We start from the raw sequence: 24,358 nt of genomic DNA on the forward strand, positions 1-24,358 counted from the left end.
TCCATCCAAATGATTCCTATGAGATAAAATTTGTAATAGTAGTAAACATGAAAAGGAATTCCTAGACCTGTTGCTTTGCCATTTACAATGTCAAAGAATAATATCACGTCACTCATAATTCTTTAAGAATGCAAGGGAAAATGTTAGTCCCCATCATGTTCCCACAAAGCCAGTGGATACTCAAGGATAATAGTAGACCAGCTGAAATTCTATGTAGCAGACATGGAGCATGAAAGAGAAAAAGAAGATGAGAGAGCGTGAAAGAGGGAGAAATATCATAATACTGAAAGTGCATAACAGATAAAAGAGCTGTATGAGAATATTCATACTGTTATCTTTAGGCTCTACATGTACATTTGAAGGTATTTGATGTATGATAATCCATCAACCCAAAATATAAAATGATTTTAATAAAAAAATAAAAATGACTCAGAAGTAATTTAAAATGCTAAAACAATTTTCACATCAGCAAACTCTCAGAGATATTTCATGACTTTGAAAAGAATAATGTGGCTGGGGTTAGTTTAAATTTAGAAGTATAAAAATACACAAAAATATGAAAAGATATTCATATATTTCATTATATAACCCAAAGCAGAAAGCAAATGTTGTTTAGATGAATTTTTAAAACCAGGCTATCAGGAGCTGGGATGGTGGCTGTTGTAGAGTGCCTGCCTTGCATGCATGAGGCCCTGGGTTTGATTCCTCAGCATCACATAAGTAGAAAAGGACGGAAGTGGTTCTGTGGCTCAAGTGGTAGCACTAGCCTTGAGCTGAGGTACAGCAACCAGGCCCCAGAGTTCAACCCCATGGCCAACAAAATCAAAGTAAAAAACAAAACAAAACACAGTCTCTCACTTTTGTGACCTCAACTCTGTAATATCACTGCTTCAGCCTAGGGCTAAGATTTTAAGTGTGGACATTTATCATCCCTCCTGATTCTGACTGTACTTGATAATTTTTAATCAATATTTTGTTCTTAATTTTGCTTTATGTAAATTCACATGCAACTATAAAAATGGTTTGGCTATCCCAGTAACTTTCTCAAAGTACCTCCTGATGATGAATAACAAAAAGCTTTATTATATTACAAGGGAAACAATACTACAAATAAAGAAACACAATAAATAAATATTAATGATTAATAAAATAAAATATCGAAGAATTACCAGGGTTTTCAGTATTTGAAGTGTACTTACATATTTAATTTTACTATTCTCACATTCCTGTACATTTAACAATTAATAAGATTATGATGTTCAATAAAGTTTATAGGCTTTGTGTAGTTTTTAAAGTTACCAACTAAGATTGCTTTTTATGACTCATCTCATCATTTGTATATGGCTTATATCATCATTTGTTCCTTACTAACATATAAAGTAAGGAAGCCCTAAAGTTTTAAGAGAAACTGTGCAGTTAACAAAGTCTTAACTCTTCACTCTGCTTCTTTACACTAAGACTTTGCAACATCTCATTAGTAATGTTTCTATAAACTCTGAAATGTAATTTTAGTAGCATATGTCTGCTACCATAAATCTTAAATATTTATAGAAAAGTTGTATGACCTGACAAACAGTCCTAATTTTGGCCTATATAAGCAAATTCCAAAAATTAAATATATTTAAAACATTAAAACTTTTAACAAAACCTAACACTTGCCGCAGTTTTCATTATGACAGGTGCCTTGTACAGAATAATTGAATTCTCATTTTTTTATTTTTATTTTTTGTGAACATACTGTACAGAGGGGTTACAATTACATGGGCAAGATAATGAGTACATTTCTTATCAAGCATTGCAGCCTCCTCCTTTGTTTACCCTTCACATCCCTTCTCAGCCTTCCTCCACCCCCCCCCACCCAATACCCTCCCGCCCGATCCTACACATCTCTTGAACAACAATATCTGGGGTTATTTTGTTTCTGACATGTCAACCTTGACTATTCTTAAATGTGTGCTTATGTAAGAGGTACATGGTTCTAAAATTTCACGAAAATTCTTCAAAACTTATTTTTCTTTGAATTGTCTAGTTTAAGAAAATCAATTACACTTTATATATATAAAATGCTCTGTGCTCAATTCAGCAGCACATACACTAAAATTGGAACAATACAGAGAAGATTAACATGGCCCTTACGCAAGGTTTACATGCAAATTCTTGAATCATTTCATATTTTTACAACTAAAGATGCTGGAGATGATGTGGCCACAAGGGAACTTTACTTGATTCTTGGTGGGAGTGTTAACTTGTTCAACCACTTTGGAAAGCAGTATGGAGGCTCATCAAAAGATTCCATATAAAGCTCCTCTATGACCCAGCAATCACACTTTTGGGGATTTACCCAAATGATCACAAAGAAGACCATACTAAAACTACCAGAACAACTATGTTTACTGTAGCATTATTTACAATAGCTAAGATATGGAGCCCACCTGGAGGGCTCACAGAAGATGAATGGATCATGAAAATGTGGTATATATATACACAATGAAATTCTATGCCTCCATCAGAAAGAATGACATCGCCCAATTTGTTAAGAATTGGAAAGACTTGAAAAAAATTTATTAAATGAAGTAATCCAAGTCAAAAGAAACATAGGTCCCATGGTTTCCCTTATTTTCAACAGATAATATATGTCTAGAATAAGAATAGATCATAAGCTATGTGCATATCAGATAAGATGATATTACCAGAAATGAATCATACAAGTGATTTTTCTGTTTCTTGCTATTGTTTCTTAGATACTTATAATGTGTGATGTGATGTTTTTTGTTCCTTTATATGTTCCTCCCCTACGCTCTAACCCCTGTTTTCACTGTATTTGAAGTTGGCGCGCCTACATCCTGTGTATAAGTTTCTCTAATTTGGGGAGGGGAAAGGGAAATACAAAATAGTTAAATAGGCATACAGGTTGAGATGCACAAGACACTATGTTGAAAAATGAACTTTACAATTTAGACACGGGAAGGGGGAGAGGAGTGTATTTGTTGAGGTGGGAGGGAAGGGATGGTGGAAAAAAAAGAAAGGAAGAGGTAACAATGCTTGTTAGGAAATGTACTCATTATTTGTTCATATAAATATGACACCTCTGTACAGTTATTTTTACAGGTGGACCCATTGCAACAATGAGAAGTACAAGTTGTTATGTCAAAAACGAACTTTACAAATTTGGTGGGGGGTCAGGGAGGATTGGGTGGGAGGGCTGGGGAGTATGGGAAGGGATGGGAAGGGGAAACAAAGGAGGAGGCTACAATGCTTGATAAAAAATGTACTCATTATCTTGCCCATTAAATTGTAACCCCTCCATACAGTATTTTCACAGTAAAAAAAAGTATAAAAATATTCTGATATAGAAGAGTTTATTTCCTCTATTTTACCCAGATAATAACGTTAACAAAGAAATTAATGCAGAACACTGATATGCTGATATGAAGGTATTTTGAATAAATGTTCGTGAGGGGTGTGTGTACACACACGCATGCACACATGCACATGCTTGTGTATTGGCATGCTCAGAGTTTGAAATCAGGGCTTCAAGGTTTTGCTAGGCCTTTCCTCTTTAGATTGATGAGCTAATATATAAGCTACATCTCCATTCCTGGCTCTTTGCTAGTTCATTATAATTTCTGAAAAATAATTTCATGAACTTTTTCTGCCCTGAGTGGCTTCCAACAGTTATACACAGATCTCAGGCTCCTGAATAGATATCCCGAGTAGATAGGATTACAGGTGTGACCACCCAGGACAAGGCCTTCAGAATAATTTTAAAAATAGAAGAAAGTTTACTTTATGGGGGCCTGTTTTATCATCTCCTACTTTTAAAGCATTTTGGAGTGCTTATATGTGAATTTACTTCGTTTTCGGATTCTTAAAAGATAGTAAGTGTTGGTATTTAAAAGTTTTAGTACTTTTTAAAAAAGGACACTGGAGCTGTGGGACAAAAGAAATTTGACTCTCTTTGGACATCAATTTATAAGCTCAGTTCTGTGCATGATGACACAATGTCAGCAACACAGTCTGTGTTGGAGACAAAATGTAACAGAAAACAATCGCCATGGGCAATATTTGGTATGCTATTATTTTAGGACAATATGAATATTGAATTGAGAGTGTAAGAGAATGGAGAGATTTTACCTACAATTTTTGTATTGCTAAAAGGCTTTTGGAGACTGTGACTCATTTCCTTCCTCACTGTGTGTCTTTGGGCCATGCACTTCATGCCTTTAATTACAATTTTTCCCAACACTAAAATGATAATAACATTAGCATTATAGCAAATGTTATCTTAAGAATTGAGAGAAATAAAACTTGCAAAATATTTAACATAAAATTCTATGAATGAGCTTTGAGTTTAGCCATAATTTTTAATACTAAATATAATTCAATAATATTACAGAAAACATTACAGGTAGTGAGCAACTAGAAGGAATATGATCTATTGACCATGCTCTGCTTCTAAGGAAGCCAGGTGTACAACGTCTCATGTTTTAAATCAAACTGATTATTTTATGTCTTGGTAGTGTAAAAGTATCAAGGACAGAATAATGAAGGAATGTTGTAGACTGAGGTAATGTCCATATGATAATGTGCAAAACTGATAAAATGTAAAAGTACCTGAGCAGTATATTGTGTTTTACATCATTTAAGTTGCATTGCAAAGATAGGGAATACCTAGAACCATGAATTCTCTTTTTGATATCCTATCATAGGTGCTTAGCAAGATGAACTCTTTCTTCATTCTTGTAGAAGCATTATCAGATGAGAGGAACTGTATTTTTTGTTTGCTTCCTTCAATTTTTCTTCAATTTGAAATCTGAACTACTTGAGAATGAAAGAAACCAAGGGAAATTAGACATGCAGGCTTTTGAAAAAACAATCAACATAAAATAAATAAAATACACATAGTCTTATGAAAGGTCTAACTAAATTGAGTTATATAGTCTAAAGCGTAAACAGAAAATGATATAAGCAATATTATGTTATTGAAAATTGAAAAATGTAAGGAGTTATTAATTTTTTCCTTTCTCCTCCCTTGAATTAATTATTGATTTTGTATAAAGAGATTAAAGATGAAATTAACAAGAAATGATTAAAATTCAAAAGACTTCTGGGAAGATGGTAAGGGAGAAGCTGGAGGCTACAGGCTCTTTCAGAGAAAGCAGTTTAAGTGTTCCAGTGAATCACACCAAGGGTGACATCACAGTACAGAAAGTTTGGCCAGCGAGGGAAAATCCAGGCAAGGGGACAGGTCCATGAACTTGCCAGCAGGCTCAGCTGCGGTTTTGGCAGTGGCTGTGGCAGCCATAGCCACCAAACCTGAAAAACAGAGAGTCCGGGACGAAGGCCCCAGATCAGCGGGCTAGGGGATTCTACACAACACCAGCAAGAACTGACAAGGAACAGACATCTTCATCCTGCAGATCGAAGACCAGAGATGACCCAGGAACCAAGACTCTGCTGTGAGTAGAAGCCTGACATCCTCACTCCTTCTAAGGGAGCAGAGTAGGAAAGGCAACTCCTCCCCTCCCCACTACTGGAGATCTCCATCTTTGATACTGATAAAGGCCTGGCTGAGCAGCTAGTTCCAACTCAGGCCTTGGAAGAAAACAAGAGTCATTTAGCAGGTCACAGGAACCTGACCTCACCTGCCAGGCTCAGCTCTACCAAGGGAAAAGACATCCAGCCCAGGCAGAGATAGCTCCGCCCTCCTCAGGTGTTGATTATTTCACTGGCTAAACAGAGCCAGAGGCTGCTCCTCCCTACAGCAGTCTTGACAATCAACTGAGATTCAGTAAACATAAACCCTGAGAATGTCTCCAGGCTAGGCTCTGTAAGTGTCTCAGAAGCTAGCCCCTCAGGGAAACTCTACTGCTTGCTGAAAGGCCTCCACTCTACCCAGAACCAAGACTCATCAAAGCATCTCCAGACTAGAGGAAACAGCCATCTCACTCTTTTGTGATACTCAAAGCAGATCTCCCTCCCATTGAACTAGCCTTGGAGGAGGATCACAAAATTCTGGGTAAAGCAGAACATTTTTCTGCATGCTCAAACAAACTGACTTAAGAAACCAATCAACCCACAGGAAAATCAAACACCACAAGCAGACCAGAAACTCCAACAAGGGACTGGTTACAGACACAAGGGAGATACAGGAACTTCCCACCCACACCAAAAAATCAAAGAACTCATATTTTGTACCTTTTAAAATTTGTTTAAATTTTTGTTTTCATTTTTAATTTTAAAAAATTGTTTGCTGTTAACCTTTTTTTTTCTTCCTCTTCTAATTTTTATTTTGGGGGAATATCTGTGCTTCTGTCTGTGTGTGTGTGTGTGTGTGCGTGTGTGTGTGAGTGTGTGTGTGTGTGTGTGTGCTTTACCTCTACTGAACTTTTGATCCTTTTTTTCTTTCTCATTCTTTTCACTTTTTTTCCTCTCTCATTCTTTTTTGTGTGACTTAATTGCTGTTCTGCTCATCCTCAGATATACGAATAGTCGATTATTAGACCTTATCCCCCATTGTATACACAATCCAGAAATTTATTACTCAATTCAAAACCTCTTTGACTTAAGTTTCTTAATAGCAGTACTACCTCTTTATACCTATATAATATTTTAAGGATATTTTTAATTTTTCGCATCTCCTTTCTATCTCTCCCCTTCTCTCATCCTATCCCTCTTCTTCTGTGAATATTATGTTGTTAAATTTGCATAAATTTTAAGTGTTTCAATTAATAATTCTTAATATTTGTTTTTCTATTCTTTCTAGTCTCTTTTTTCTTTTTCATAGTTTTTCTTCCTTTTTTTCTCTCTCTACTATCATTCTATCCGAACTATTTTCCTTATTGAGATTAGGCCTTAGTTAATTTAATTCACCTTTTACCTTTCCACATCCCTCTATTCCTATTTTTACACACATCTCTCTCTAAACCTTATAATTTCTGGTATGCCAAATTATTCTTTGTGGTTCATAGCCCATTAGTATATAGTTGTTTGATATTGAATAAATATATCTGTTGAACTAGATTGTATCTGCGGACTTTTGACTGTGAAACTACAGACTTTGGATGATGCTTGCCTTAAGATAATGTTCTAGCACAAAACTGGTGTTACTTTCATCCCAAATTGGCAGAACAAGCAGAAAAACACAAGAAAAATGGCAAGTCCGGGTATCTAAACTCCCACTCATGATAATCAGGGGACAGAATAGATAATGAATAATCCAGGGGAGAGCTCCCCAAAAGCTATACAAAAACTACTGGTAAACATGGTAAATGAAAAAATTGACAACCTTCAAAGGACTCAGTGTGAGCATGATAGGGAGAGAGAGGAGGCAAACCAAAGGTCAATACATGAATATCATGAGCTTGAGGAACTTACTCAAAGATTGACACAGGGACTGCATGAGCAGATTGAAAACACTAAAAGAGAAATACAGGGATAGCATGAGCAGCCTGAGTCCAGTCAAAGAGATGACATGAATTGCGTGAGCTGGTTGAGAATAGACAAAGAGAAAGTCAGGAATTGCATAAATGTGAGGAAGCTAATCAAAGAGTAATACAAAAATTGAGATAGCGAGATGAGATAGACAAAGATCTTTAGAGGCATTTATGGAATCCATAAACAGAGAGCTGAAAGAAGTCAGGGAGACCAAAAAAGGGAATGCTGAATGGAACCCAACAGAAGTAATGGGAGTCCAAGGAAACCATAAGCAATCAACTAAGTGATTTGAGAATAAACACTGAACACTAAGTTAAGGAAGCAAAGTACTCCATAGAAGATCTAAAACAAAGCTCCAACAAAGAATTTGAAGCGATCAAAAGCAACAAATTAGAAAGAAAAGAAATAAAAAACAATAGAAAATCTTGTCAGTAGGTTACACCATGTAGAAGATCGAATCTCGGGGATTGAAGACAGCCTAGATATTATAGAGAAAGAACGTACAAACATCAAGACAAATCCAAGAAATACGACAGCTCTATTCAACATTTAGAAGACACCATCAGAAGGCCTAATCTGAGGATAATGGATGTAGTGGAGCACTTAGAGAGAGAAGTTAATGGTCTAGGAAATTTGTTTAACAGGATCCTAGCAGAGAACTTCCCAAACATGCAAAACGATAGGCCTATTCAGACACAAGAAGCTTTTGGAACTCCAACTAGACCAGACCGGAACAGGACATCTCACCATCACATTATAATCCACATAGGATAAATTCAGACCAAGGAAAAGATCCTTAAAGCTGTCAAGGAGAAAAGATTAATCACCTACAAAGGGAAAACAATTAGAATCACCTCAGATTTCTAAGCAGAGACAACTAAAGCAAGAAGAGCCCGGGATAAGGTATGCCATGCCATAAAGAAAAACAACTAGAAACCAAGAATACTGTACACAGCTAAACTCTCCTTCATAACTGAAGGTCAAATATAAACCTTCCATAGCAAAGAAAAATTGAAACCATATATCTCTCCCAAGCCAGGCCTACAAAAGATACTCAAAGATATCCTACACATAGCAAACCAACAAGACCACAATAAAGGCCAAGAAACTGCACCCAAACTGAGAATCCAAGAACCATAGGAAGAACTCAGTTGCCACAATCCTAAGAAGAAGGTGGATAAAATGGCAGGAACTCCCAAATCCCTCTCAGTTCTACCTCTCAACATTAACGGAATAAACTCTCCAATTAAGCAACATAGACTGCCTAGTTGGATTAAAAAGCAAGATCCTTCTATCTGCTGCCTTCAGGAGTCACATCTTGCCCATAAAAACAAACACATTTTGAATGTGAAATGCTGAAACAACATCTACCAAGCAAACGGCCACCATAAACAGGCAGGTGTTGGAAGCCTCATATCAGATAAAATAGACTTCAAATTAAAATCAATGAGAAGAGATAAGGAAGCTCGCTATATACTAATTAAGGGATCCCCCCTTCAAGAGGATATTACAATTCTAAATATCTATTTTCCAAACAACGGAGCACCCAAATTTATCCAAGGAATACTACTTTCCCTCAAATCCCACATAGATCCAAGGACATTGATTGTTGGGGATTTTAACACACACTCTCCCCACTAGATAGATGAACTCGGCAAAAATTCACCTGAGAAACCGCAGATCTAAACAACTGCATAGATCAACAAGATTTCACAGACATTTACCGAATATTTCACTCAGCAGCACGTTCTTCTCATCAGCACATGGAACAAAAATAGACCACTTTTTAGGTCACATAGCAAACTTGTCCAAATTCAGAAACATTGAAGTTAAACCTTGCATTCTCTCAGACCACAAGGGAATAAAATTAGAACTCAAAACCAAAAGCCACCAAAGAAAGTCCTGTAACTCATGGAGGCTGAACAACACACTGCTGACTCACGAGTGGCTGTTGGAAGAAATTAGAAAGGAAATTCAAATGTTCATGTTATTCAACAAAAAAGAACACACATATTACCAGATCCTCTAGGACACAGTAAAGGCAGTACTCAGAGGCAAGTTTATAGCTCTAAGATGCTATATCAACAAATTGGAGATATCTGAAACCAACAATTTAACGAGACATCTGAGCCTACTTGAAAAAGAGCAGCAATATAAACCCCAATAGAGTCGATGGAAAGAAATGATTAAAATTAAATCAGAAATAAATGAATTAGAATCCAAAAAACATGGAGAGAATCAACAAAACAAAGAGTGGGTTATTCAAAAAAATTTAAAAAATTGATAGCACCTTAGCAAATCTTATCAGAAAAACGAAGAGAATACATCCAAATAAATAAACTCAGAGATGAAAATGGTAACATCACCACAGAAACAACCAAGATTCAGAACATTATAAACTTTATGCTAATATGTTTGAGAACTTGACAGCGACAGAACTTTTCCTACCAAATATTGACATGTTGAAACTGAACCAAGATGAGTTAAACCATCTGAACAGGCCCATTTCAAGCACTGAAATAGAAAGAGCAATAAGAGACCTCCCATTTAAGAAAAGTCCAAGACACGATGGTTTTACAGTGAAATTCTACAAGACCTTCAAAGCAGAGCTCACACAAATAATACTTCAGCTCTACAATGAAATTTGTAGAGAAAGTTCATTACCGAGCTCATTCTATGAAGCCATCATAACCCTCATCCCAAAACCAGGCAGGGACTCATCAAAGAAATAGTACTATAGACCCATTTCTTTGAAGAACATTGATGCAAAACTTTTCAACAAAATTTTGGCCAATCGATTTCAACAATTTATCCAAAAAAATCATGCAACATGATCAAACAGGATTCAGTTCAGGAATGCAAAGCTGGCTCAATATACACAAATCAATTAATATAATTCATAACATCAACTGAAGCAAGGATAAGTACTGCATGGTTATCTCAATAGATGCAGAACAAGTATTTGACAAGATACAAAACCCCTTTATAATGAAGGTTCTGAAAAAATTAGGAATCCATGGAACATTCCTCAATACAATAAAGGCTGTATATGACAAACCTACAGCCAGCATTATACTTAATGGTGAAAAACTGAAGCCATTCCCTCTTAACTCAGGAATGAGACAAGGATGTTCAGTCTCTCCACTTCTCTTCCATGTAGTATTAGAATGCCTAGCTACAGCCATAAGACAAGATATAAACATAAAGGGGATCCAAATAGGGAATGAAAAAGTAAAACTCTCCCTCTTTGCAGATGATATGTTATTGTACTTAAAGAATCTCACAGCCTCCACTCCCAAATTTCTCAAGTTGATTCAAAACGTTGGCAAAATAGCACGGTATAAAATTAACCCTCAAAAATCAATGGCTTTTCTGTTTACCAACGAGAAAAGTGTGGCTGAAATTAGGAAAGCAACTCCATTCAAAATAGGCCTCCAAAAAATAACTAGGAATTAAATTAACCAAAAAGTGAAGGACCTCTATGATTAAAAATTTAAAAACCTGAAAAAGGAAATCAAAACAGAAGTTAGAAAGTGGCAAAAACTCCCATGATCTTGGATTGGAAAGATCAACATCGTGAAAATGGCAATACTTCCAAAGACTATCTACAAATTCAATGCGATATTTATCAATATACCAACCTCCTTCTTCAAGAAAATAGAAGCTGCAATCGAAAATTTCATATGAAACAATAAAAGATGCCAAATAGTGAAAATGATTCCTAACAGAAATCACAGGGCTAGAGGAATGTCAATACCAAATTTCAAACTCTACTACAAAGCCATAATAATCAAAACAGCTTGGAACTGGCACAAGAACAGACCTCAGGACCAATGGAATAGAATTGAAAACCCAGAAATGAACCTACCTATAGCCATCTAATTTTTGATTAGGGAGCTAAAATGTAGAATGGAAGAAAGACAACCCTTTTTGTAAATGGTGCTGGCAAAATTGGTTAACTACTTGAAGAGAACTAAGGGTAGGTCCTTAGATATCACTCTGCACCAGAATCAACTCCAAATGGATCAAAGACATTGGAGTCAAAGCAGACATTCTGAAAACATTACAGAATGGAATAGAAGAAATCCTAGGTCTCCTTAGCAGAGGCCTAAATTTTCTTAATAGAGACCCAGAAACACAACAAATCAAAGAAAGGTTGGACAAATGGGATTGCATGAAATTGTAGGGCTTGTGCATGGCAAAGGACATAGCTAGCAACATCAATCGAAAGCCCACTTATTGGGAGAAGATCTTCACTAGCCATACAACAGACAAGGGTCTCACATCTAAAATATACCTGCAATTCAAAAAAATTAAATCCCCCAAGAACAAATCTTCAAAGAAACAACGGCCCAATAAGTAAGTGGGCTAAAGAAAAGGAGAAACTTCTCTGAAGAGGAAAGAACCATGGCCAATTGACACATGAAGAAATGCTCAACCTCCCTAGCCACAAAAGAAATGCAAATCAAAACAACATTGAGATACCACCTCACCCCAGTTAGAATGGCAATAATCAAGACCTCTAATAGCTACAGGTGCTGGAGGTGATGTGGAAAGAAGGGAATCTTACTGCATTGTTGGTGGGAGTGTAAATTTTTTCAACCACTTTCAAAAACAACATGGAGATTCCTCCAAAGGCTCCACATAGAGCTCCCCTATGACCCAGCAATCCCACTTTTGGGCATTTACTCAAATGACCCCAAACATGACCACACTAAGGCTACCAGCACGACTAAGTTTATTGAAGCATTATTTACCTTAGCAAAGATATGGAACCAACCCAGATGACCCTCAAGTGATGAATGGATCAAGAAAATATGGTATATATACACAATGGAATTCTATGCCCTCATCAGAAAGAATGGAATTACCCCATTAGTTAGGAAGTGGAAAGACTTGGAAAAAATTATTTTAAGTGAAGTAAGCCAGGCCCAAAGAAACATAAGTCCCATGGTTTCCCTTATTTGCAATAACTAGTATATGTCTCAGTCAAGCAGAAATGGTCAGATAAATTGATGTTAAGGAAATGAACCCTAAGATATGTATTCAAATGTTTTTTTTGTTTCATGCGATTGTTCCTAAGTATATATAAGATTTTTTGTTGCTTTCTATGTCCCTCCCCCACGATATAACCCCTGCTTTCATTGTATTTGATGTTGGTATAATTTGTGGAGGGGAAGGAAGAAACAAATCGCTTAAATAGGAATACAGGTGGACCCATTGAAACAATGAGAGGCACAAGTTATTATGTTGAAAAACTAACTTTAAACTTTTATGATGAGAGAAGAGGGGGAGGAAGATTGGCTGGGGGGGGGGGCGCGGGGAGGATGGAAAGGGATGGGAATGGGAAACAAAGGTGGAGGCTACAATGCTTGAAAAGGAATGTACTTATCTTTCACATGTAATTTTAACCCCTCTGTACAGTATTTTCACATTAAAAAAAGAAATGATTAAAATGGGACAAAAGTTCGGAATAGACCTGTTTTCCAAATAGCCATGAAAGTAGCCAGTGGGTTTACAAATTCGTGTTTAATACAACTTCTTTTTTTTTGGGGGGGGGGGTCCGGTCATGGGGCCTGAATTCTGGGCCTGGGCGCTGTCCCTCAGCTCTTCAGCTCAAGGCTAGCGCTCTACCGCTTGAGCCACAGGGCCACTTCCGGCTTTTTTCTTTTTGCTTATGTGGTGCTGAGGAATTGAACCCAGGGCCTCATGCATGCAAGGCAAGCACTCTACCACTGAGCCACCTTCCCAGCCCTTAATACAACTTCTATGTTGGCTTAATGCTTTTGGAACAGAATTCATTAGAGAAATGCAATTCAAAATTACTATGATACTACTTCATAACTATTATTACACTTATCCAAAAAATCAAAGGAACCTGGTGTGGTGGTAAAGGCTTGTAATTCCAAGCATTTAGCTGGTTGGAGTTATAGGATTTTATTCTAAGGCCAGTCTGGGGTACTGCACATAGTAAAAGCCTGACCTTAAAAAAAAAGGTAGTAATGTTGGTGAGAATGTTGATAAAAGAAATTTTCTAGGGCTGGGAAGGTGGCTCAGTGGTAGAGCGCTTGCCTTGTATGCCTGAGGCCCTAGGTTTGATTCCTCAGCACCACATAAGCAAAAAGAAGAAATTATCTACACTCTTAGTCAAAATACAGGTAAATATTCTCGTTGTAGAAAGTAATATGCAGTTTTCTAGAGAAATGTAAAGTTGAAATATCATCTGACCCATTGATCATGTGTTTATTTCTCTTTGGGTAACTGATAAATATTAACTGATAAATATCTGTAGTTCATTGCTATTCACATTATTCACAACAACGGCCAAGATATAAATTGAAGTTAAGGGTTCAACTACAGACTAATAAAGCACTGTGTTGCATGGGCAGTATATTTTTGTATCATCTTTAATATAGCAAGAGTCTTCTCCAAGTAGCCACAATTTACAATAACCTCAAAGATGTATTCTAAATGAAGTAAATATCTTCTGATCTTTGTACAACCACACACACACACACACACACACACACACACACACACACACACACACACACACACACACACACACACACACACACACACACACCAACCTCAAAGATTTAGAGAGAAATGATTTTTGTTGTTCCCAAGAATTTTATTTTTTTATTGTGAAAATACTGTACAGAGGGGTTACAATTACATGGGCAACATAATGAGTACATTTCTTGTAGTGCCCACGTTGCTGGACCCCCACCAAGAAGACCAACAAGAGTCAGACGTTCTGAAATGCAAAAGCAAGGTTTTATTTAGATGGGCTGCAGCTTGGGCCTCATCCTACACTCCCACCCAGTGGAGCCTAGGAGCAGACCCCTGAGCTAAATAAAGATTTGCAGGGCTTATAAAGGCAAACAACCAGGTGTTTGGATTACCACCACATCTTGCTCTGCTAGCTGAGATAACCAAGCAACAAATGGTCACTGCCTCAAAAAATGGAGTTACTTTAACCTTCCTCCCCACTTGACTTATGGTCCTGAGACACAATACTGTGGCTCCAGCCAAAAACTACACTCCAACAGCTCTCGATCTTGACTAGTCCCTCTATGACCATAGCCATGTTGTCTTTTGCTATTCCTGAATGGTCAACGTGAAAACAACACTCTTCTCCTAGGGCAGCACAAAGTTCCCCTTGTTGTACTGAGAGGGTCCCAGGAGTTCTGCAAATGATAATTGAAACAATACCAATAACAATCAGTCCATTTTTCTATGGAGTGGTTGGGTAGGATGCTTAGAGACTTCCCAAGTTTCCCCATGGTCATCCAGGGCAAGGGAGTCAGCTGGTCTTTCATGGGTGCAGTGGATCCAGCAGCAATGCTGTCCACCTTAAGGGCAGTGGGTGTAGCCAGAGGTACCATGTAAAGTCCCTTCCACCGTGGTTCCAAAAACCTCAAGTTGTACCTTCGAACAAACACACAGTCCCGTGGTTTAAACAAATGGGGGAGTACGAATAGAAGCAGAATTATATAATGCTCTAAGCTGGGGCCACCCACTTTTGTGGACAAGCTATAGATAGTCAAGTTTACATAGAAATTCAGTGTCACTCAAATGAGCAAGCAATCCAGTCTGAAGGCTAGGGATAATGGGTGGAGGATGTCCATACATTATTTCAAAAGGAGTACAGCCAAGGTGATAGGGTGAATTTCTTACTCTAAACAGGTCAAAAAGAAGGAGTGATACCCAGTCTGTGCCAGTCTCCAAAGCCAATTTAGTTAAGGTCTCTTTTATAGTCTGATTCATTCTTTCTACATGCCCTGAACTCTGGAGTCTATAAGCACGGTGCAATTTCCAATCCGTCCCCAGTGCCACAGCTATTCCCTGACTTCATTTTGAAACCAAGGCCGGTCAATTTTCCGACCTGATGGTGGATGGGAAGCCATAGATGGGTAGGATTTCTTCCAGGATCTTCTTAGCCACGAAGTTCGTGGTCTCATGCTTTGTTGGGTAGGCTTCAACCCGTCCTGAAATGTGTCTACAAAAACTAGCGAATATTTATATCCAACTTTTCCACTTTAAATTTCTGTGAAGTCTAATTCCCAATACACATCTGGCCTATCTCCACAGAGGCAAACTCCTTTTGTAACCGGTTGATTGGGGGCATTGATGAGCTGACAGGATTTACAATTTTTAACAATGTTCTCAATAAGTTGATTTCCTTGCTTAATTTTTACTTCTGAGTGTTGGAGCAAGTCCTGCATTCTTCGGGTTCCCATGTAAGAGGCCTGATGGATTCTCTTAAGAATTCCCTTTCCCAGTCTTTGTGACAAGGTAAGTGTCCCCTCACCAGTTTTCCACCAGTCTTTATTTTCTTCTCTGCCTGGGGGCTTATAGGCTATGGGAATTTTCTTTATCCGCTCCAAGTCTTCTTGTGAGTACTGAGGCTCAGGAGGCAAAGCTCGAGGCCCTGCGTCTACTAGAGTAAGTACTTCCCCCCTGGGATGGAGGGCCACCTCCTTAGCTGCCTGATCGTACAAGTTATTTCCTTTGGGTGTTGAATCAGTTCCCTTTTGATGGCCAAGGCAGTGAATAATGGCAATATCTGCTGGTTCCCATAAGGCCTGGACAAGGCTTAAAATTTCTTGTTTGTTTTAATAGCCTTTCACTCAGCTGTCAGCAGCCCCCTCTCATGGTAAATGGCTCCCTGGACATCCATGGTAGCAAAAGCGATTGTCGGTGTAAATGTTTAATCCCTTCCCTTTTCCCATCCATAGGGCTTTTGTTAGTGCCACTAGTTCTGCTCTTTGTGCAAATGTTCCCTAGGGGAGTGCTTCAGCCTACACTATCTCAGTGTCCATGGTGACTGCTGTGCCCGTGTACCTTTTTCCATCTCGAATGAAACTGCTGCCATCTGTGAACCAGGTATGCAAGGCATGTGATAGTGACAATTGCAACAAGTCTGGCCTCTTTTCCTTGGCCTGATCTCTCTTTTCATGCTCAATTTCACGTTCTTTGCCCTTCCTTTCCTTTCTTTGCTCTTCTGTCTCTCTCTTACTGTAAACCTTTTCCACCACGGCTATTAGATCCCTAATAGACTTTTCACGAAGTCTTTCTAGAGCCTGCAACTTTTGCTTTATGTCTGGTACAGATAGATTTATATATAGGAAAACATAATCATCTGAGCTGACTCCTGGGTCTCAAGATCATACCGGGTATATTGACTAAAAGCTTCCATGAGCTGCTCAAGATACGCTGCCGGACTTTCACTTCCTCCCTATCTAACATCATAGACTCTGGCTGTATTTGTAGGTCGGTGAGCTGCCACCTTGAGACTTACCAACAGAGCCTGGTGATAGCTGAGGAGTCGCTCCCTACTTTCAACCATATGGTAGTCCCATGTTGGTCAGATCTCAGGAAAATAGGCAGCGATCTGTGATGGGCTCTCCTAAGTGACCAGGGATATGTTTCCGGGCCACCTCTCAGATACCGTCTCTCTCTTCGGTGGTAAAAAGGACCTGTAAAAGCTGACTACAATCATCTCAAGTGGGCTGATGAGTAAAGAGAATGGTTTCAAGCAAATGAATTAAATCCTGGGGTTTCTCAGAAAAGGGGGCATTTTGGGTACGCCAATTGTATAGATCACTGGCAGAAAATGGCCAATATTACAATTGCTGTTGACCATTCGCATCCACAGGACCTACTGTGCTTAAGGGAAAAAACAGCTGCATTAGAAGGGGGAGAGGGGCTGATCCCATGGCTTCCTCTAGTGACTGGCCCCTCAGAAACTTTAAGGGCAGGTGCCGAGGGTTCAGCTGCTGGTTCTATAGCTACCTCCTCCTCTTGATCATTCTCAGGCTTTGCAAAAGGAACCTGGAAGCTGAGTATGAAAAACTGGGGGGTACAATATCTTTTCCTCTTTCTTCGTTTTTTCTTTTTGTAAGTCTAGGGGTTTAAATGGAGTGTTGCCCATGATTTCCAGTCCCATTAGTCGTACAGTCCAAAAAAGAATAAATACTACAAACAAAACACACACAGGCCTGACAGTTAAAAAAAAAAAGAAAAGGTTATAAAGTGGAGATCTGAATTGGTCCGCTGACCCCTGTAATAGGGAAACGGAAGGAGCAGACCCACAGTGTGTGAGTTGGGCCTAGGTTAGGAGGCCCTCTTTCTCAGTTCTCAGTTTCTCCCAGTTCCTCCAGGGTTGTCATGCAAGCGCATCCACTATGACAACCCTTTACACAATACGAATTGGAGCTGCTGTCCTCACAAACAAAAATGAAAGTAAAACAGACAAAGAGGAACGACAAGACAAGACAAATTTGACAGCACTGTTTTACCTTCGGAGTGTGAGGTCTCGTGGGTCTCTTGAGGTATCCTGGATGAGCCCTCACTAACATGTAGTGACCATTTTGCAGGACCCCCACAAAGAAGACCAACTAGAGTCAGACGTTCCAAAATGCAAAAGCAAGGTTTTATTTAGATGGGCTGCAGCTCAGGCCTCATCCTACACTCCCACACAGTGGAGCTTAGGAGGAGAGCCCTGAGCTGAAGATTTGCAGGGCTTATAAAGGCAAACAACCAGGTATTTGGATTACCACCACGTGTTGCTCTGCTAGCTGAGATAAACAAAAAAGAAATGGTCACTGCCTCAAAAATGGAGTTACTTTAACCCTTCCTTCTTATCAAGCATTGTAGCCTCCACCTTTGTTTCCCATTCCCATTCCTTCCCATCCTCCCCCCCCAATCCTCCTCCTCCTCCAGAGTTGTAAATTTCATTTTCAACATGAGGACTTGTATATCTCATTGTTGCAATGGGCCACCTCTAACTCTATTTAAATGATTTGTTTTTTCCCTTACCCTCCACAAATTATACCAACATCAAATACCATGAAAGCAGGGGTTATACCATGGGGAAGGGACATACAAAGCAACAAAAAAATCTTATAAATACTTTAGATACAATTGCATGAAAGAAATAAAACATTTGAATACACATCTTAGGGTTCATTTCCCTAACATCAACTTATCTGACCTTTTCAGCTTGACTCAGACATATACTAATTATTGCAAATAAAGGAAACCATGGGGCCATGTTTCTTTGGGGCTGGCTTACTTCACTTAAAATAATTTTTTCCAAGTCTTTCCACTTCCTAACAAATGGGGCAATGTCATTCTTTCTGATGGAGGCATAGAATTCTATTGTGTATATATACCACATTTACTTGATCCATTCATCACTTGCAGGGCATCTGGGATGGTTCCATATCTTAGCTATGGTAAATAATGCTGCAATAAACATAGTCGTGCTGGTAGCTTAATTATGGTCTTGTTTGTGATCTTTTAGGTAGATACCCAAAAATAGGATTGCTGAGTGATAGGGGAGCTCTTTGTTGAGTCTTTGGAGGAACCTCCATACTGCTTTCCAAAGTGGTTAAACAAGTTTACACTCCCAATGCAGTAAGGTTCCCTTCTGTCCACATCCCTTCCAGCATCTGTTGTTATTAGAGTTCTTCATTATAGCCATTCTAACTGGGGTGAGGTGGTATCTCATTGTTTTTTTGATTTGCATTTCTTTTATGGCTAGGGAGGTTGAGCATTTCTTTCTGTGTCTATTGACCCTGCTTTTTTCCTCTTCAGAGAAGTTTCTCTTTGTCTTTAGCCCACTTACTTATTGGGCAGTTGTTTCTTTGAAGATTTGTTTTTGAGGGATTTAATTTTTTGAGTTCCAGGTATATTTTAGATATGAGACACTTATCCGTTGTATGTCTAGTCATCAATAAAGGAGCTAAAAATCGTAGAATGGAAGAAAGACAGCCTCTTCAGAAAATGGTGCTGGCAAAATTGGTTAAGTACTTGTAGAAAACTGAAGCTAGATCCTTAGATATCACTCAACACCAGAATCAACCCCAAATGCTTCAAAGACCTCCGAGTCAAAGCAGACACTCTAAAAACATTACAAGATGGAATAGGAGAAACCCTGGGTCTCTAGGAATAGGCCAGATTTTCTTAATAGAGACCCAGAAACACAACAAATCAAAGAAAGTTTGGACAAATGGGATTGCATGAAATTGCACACCTTCTACATGGCAAAGGACATAGCTAGCAAGATCAATAGAAAGCCCACAGATGGGGAGAATATCTTCACTAGAGAGAATTTTTTAAAAAAGTAAAGCGAAGTGGAATTCCTGTGGAATTTAGGTCACAATGTATAAGATAGTAGATATACTGGATGATCAAGTATAAAGTTGTAATGTACAACATGAGGATACAGGGGGCAACTCTGGCGTTACAGAGGAATGAAGATAAGTAAATAGGAGTTCTTCTTCCTAATAGGGATTGCTCTTTTATTTGTTCTACCTTCAGTAATGGATAAGCTGAACATAATTCTTTAAGTATATCTGCCTTTTGCCCCATTTGTCCAGAAATGGAAAGATTTGGAAAAAATTATATTAAGTGAAGTAAGCCAGGTTCAAAGAAACATACGTCCCATGGCTTCCTTTATGTACAATAACTAGTATATATCTGAGAAAAGAAATAACGGACAAATAAGTTGATGTTAAGTGAAATGAAACTCAAGATAAGGACTCTTTTTTTTTCTTGCTTACTATCGTTTCTAACATTTTTATAAGTTATTTCTTTGTTGCTTTGTGTGTCCCTCCCACACGGTATAACCCCGGTTTTCACTGTATTTGATGTAGGTTTAATTTGTGGAAGTGAAGCAAAAAAACAAATTGTTTAAATAGGTGGAATCATTGCAACAATGAGATGTACAGGACTTTAAGTCAAAAATCGAAATTTACAACTTTTGCACGAGAATTGGGGGGAGGGATAGGAATTGATGGTTAGGGGAAACAAAGGTGGAGGCAACAACGTTTGATAAGAAATGTACTCATTACCTTGCCATATAATGGTAACTGCTCCATACGGTATTTTCACAATAGAAAATTATTAAGAAGATACATTATATTAAACTTTATACAGTGGCTACATACTTCATTTTAATGGTTAAATAAATGTTAGCCCTCCTCAAAAAAAGAAAGAATAACAAACAATATAGTAATAATGTTGTATGTTCAACATAAAACAAAATTTCAAATTAAAATACATGAGATTTTCCTTGATGTAACCTAATTATTACAAATAAGGACAACCTGGGGACCTGTGTTCCTTTACGTCTGGCTTACTTCATTAGTATGATGTTTTTTCAAGATCTTTCATTTCATTATGGATGAGGTGGTATCATTGTTTCTGATGGAAGCATAGTATTCCATGTATGTGTATGTGTGTATGTCTGTGTGTGTGTGTCACATTTTCTATATCTATTCATCTACTGAGGTGATTCTGGCTTAATTCCATACCTTAGCTATAGTAAATAATACTGTAAAAAACATAATTGTGCTGGTAGCTTCAGTGTGGCCTTGTTTGTGGTCACATGGTTAAATGCCCAGAAGTGGGTTTACTGAGTAATAGGGGAGCATTATTGTGCACATCAAGGGTAATCTTAGTAGATGAGCTGAATAACTCAATAGCTATGTACATATGACCACAAAAGGTGATTCCAAGTGAAATGAACTCCAAGACATGTTATTTGTTGTTGTTGTTCTTAATGTACTATGTACTTTTCATCCTTTTGCGTTTTCCCCACATATGTTTATCCCCTGTAGTCACTGTAATTTGATTTTGATACCCAGGATATCACAACTAGGGAACTAGGGAAGGGTAAGAGAAAAAAACACAATGGTGAGACAAAGGACAAAGGGGGAACTTATGCAAAAGTGAAAATCATGAGACAATATGTTAGAAATAATCTTGGGGGGGGATGTTGGGAGGGAATAGGGAGAAAATGGGGGAAAGGTAAAAAGTTATAAAAGAAATGAATTCATTACCTTACTTATGTAACTACAACCCCTCTGTACATTACTTTGACAATAAAATTTAAATACAAAATGAAATAAAATACTTGAGAGCAGCAATACAGGAGATGGGAGTGTGGGAAATATAATAGTATACAAAGAAGAGCAGAACAGCTGTTGGGAGTAAACTACCATACAGAATTTCAGCCTCATGTCAGTCACTAAAAAGGGAAATCAAAATGCACAATCAGCAAACCAATAGAGATAAAATAGAAAACTAAACAACTAAGGTGAAGAGATGGCATGGACCAAGAATAAGAAATGACAAAATTAGAAAACAAATAACAAGCTGGTAAGTTTAAAAATTATTACCCACAATTCTATTAAAAGTTTTTTACATCAGGGCTGGGAAGGTGGCTCAGTGAAGAGTGCTTGCCTTGCATGCATGAGGGCCTGGATTTGATTCCTCAGCACCACATAAGCAAAAAGAAAAAAGCCAGAAGTGGCGCTGCAGCTCAAGTGGTAGAGCACTAGCCTTGAGCTGAAGAGCTGAGGGACAGAGCCCATTCCCAGAGTTCAGGCCCCACGACTGGAACCCCCAAAAAAGTTTTTTTACATCACAATTTGTTAGAAACATAATTCAAATCACAGTTTAATAGTAGATAATTTTAATAGTAGATCATTTTAATAACAGGTTATTTATTCCTGATTTCTTAATATTAAATGTTTAATATATAATTTAAATTTAATATATAAATTAAATTTAAATTTAATATATAATTTAAAATTTAGAAAAGAAGAAATTGAAACTAATTTTAATAATACATTTCATGAATTGTAAAATTGACAAGCATTAGAATTTAAAAATTAATATATCATTACTGTTTCATTTATGTGAATTAATGGAATAATTCAAAGTGTATTCTACACTTAGCACTCATCTTGACATCAAATAATAAATTATTGCACATGACTCTTGGTATTAGGTGGAAGGGTTCAGCACTGTGGTAAAATTCACACCACACAGTACATGATGGTATGACTCCTCTCATCTAGCTTAAATTGTGGAAATTTTATTTCTTCATGCATGTTAAATTCCTTTCTAGGTGACTTCTACACAGTTATATGCAATTAGATACACGAGTAGCATTTCAGATGATTCTTAATAGTCATATTCATTAATTAAATTTTTATTATTTTGTACCAAATAAATTTTTATAGAGAGACTGAATTTTTGAGTAGATGATGGTGTATATGTACCAGATTACACATCTTGAGGTTCATTTTATATTCCTGACATTGTTTCTACTGTTGGATTTAATATTCCATAAGGGGATAAGTGTATTATATTGGATATATGAAAGTAAATTAAATGTTTATTCCATTAATCCTTTGCCACTTGTCTAATTGCAATATAAATTATCTGTATGTTTGAAGTAATGAAAATAACAACAGATATAAGCCAGATAAATCAGTCTGTAGTAGACAAGTATTTTCACCTTTATTTTGATAATTGGTCCTCTTTTACACTACAGAATATTCTTGGGATAATGTGCTCCAGGATGGCAAAACTGCAGAATATTATGTTTTGATCTATCGTAAGACAAGGAAGGAAGGCCAACCTTCCATAGAAAAGTCTGTTCCCAGTGAGGTGATCTGTTTTATGGCGGTCACTTGGAAATGAACATTTTTCACAGTCAACCTTGACAAGCCATCTTGATAGGCCATTTCTGTAAGTGGTTACAGAGGCTCATTGATGGCTTTGCAAGGATCCAGATTGCCTCATTTTGAGACAACTAAAACAGGAATTTAGTCAGTTGTTTTTGTATCTTTAGGAAAAAAAAGCCATTGACTCTAGGCCAGGGGATCACTGGGGCCCAGAGAATCTACTACCTTGAATAGTAATCATAGATCTCTAAAAAACACACAAACAAACAGAAAACTCCGGTAAGTACAGCCAGTCAGGGCTGCTATCACAGCCTACATGAAGTCAGGCAAAAAACAGAAGCTGAGAGTCATTTAGCTAATAACTAATATATTTTTTTTATGAGGCAGACTGAAATGAGATTCCCGAGAGAGGGTCAGAAGGACAGACCAGAGAGACTAAAATTGATTACACAAAGATTGGATAATAGAATTCCTTGTAGAACAAATAAATCATAGAACACTTGTGCATGTAAGAACAAGACATAAGACCAATTCAAGAAATACACATTTTCTTAGAGATCAGCTTAATGAATTATCAATGGAAATCTTTGAATTCTTAAATATTTGACCACATGTGGGAGAAGGCCAATTGCTGAAGAGAAAGAAAATGTCATCACTCTGTTAGGAGGTCCATATCACATTAGGAAGTAATCAAACACAGATTTGTAATAAAAAGAGAAAACAATTATTCCAAATGAGGGTTTTATTTGTTTTGATATAACAGTTCTTGATTTACATGCTAGCAATTAACATACAATTTATCCAGTCCCACAGCTGAATTGATATTGACTGCAATGTTCCCAGATGAAGGAAAAGAGAAAATTTACAAATGTCTGATGAAATGAGTTGAGGGTGCCTTGTTCTAATAGTGATATCTGATATTTAGACACAGGTGAAGAGGTGGATTTTCTTTTATAAAAATCCCCCATTTTTAGCCTGGTACCAGAGGCTCATAGTTGTAATCCTAGCTACTCAGGAAGCTGAGATCTGAGGACTGCCGTTCAAAGCCAGCCTGGGCAGGAAAGCCCCTGAGCCTCCTATCTCCAATTAACCACCAGAAAATCAGAGCAGGCCCTGTGGCTCAAGAGATATAGCCCTTACCTTGAGTTGAAGAGCTCAGGGCCAGTACCCACGCCCAGACATCAAGCCTCTCAACCAAGAACAACAACAAAATATTCTCCCTTTTCTTGGACTGCTTACAGCTTTTCCTAACATTCAATAAAGAAGCCATTTTAAAACCAACTACATTTAAGTCCTATCGTAGCTGTTGCAAATAAAATGATTTGGAATCTTATGTCAAAAGATTCATATTTGCGGAAACAAATACCAGCAATGTAACTTTTTTCCAATCTTGAACTCTGGGCCTTGGTCATGATCATGGTTATGCTGGT

General features: G+C 37.7%; 1 non-coding gene across 1 annotated transcript; it reads left to right on the top strand.

The window, feature by feature from the left end:
* The first annotated feature begins 2,070 nt into the window (after positions 1-2,070).
* Positions 2,071-2,177, top strand: LOC138833489 (U6 spliceosomal RNA). Its single transcript, XR_011373936.1, has one exon. It is a non-coding gene; the product is annotated as a U6 spliceosomal RNA (small nuclear RNA).
* Positions 2,178-24,358: the final 22,181 nt, after the last annotated feature.

This window comes from Dipodomys merriami, unplaced genomic scaffold (assembly GCF_024711535.1).
Source record: "Dipodomys merriami isolate MVZ:Mamm:240054 unplaced genomic scaffold, mDipMer1.0.p SCAF_209, whole genome shotgun sequence".
NCBI classification, from domain to species: Eukaryota; Metazoa; Chordata; class Mammalia; order Rodentia; family Heteromyidae; genus Dipodomys; species Dipodomys merriami.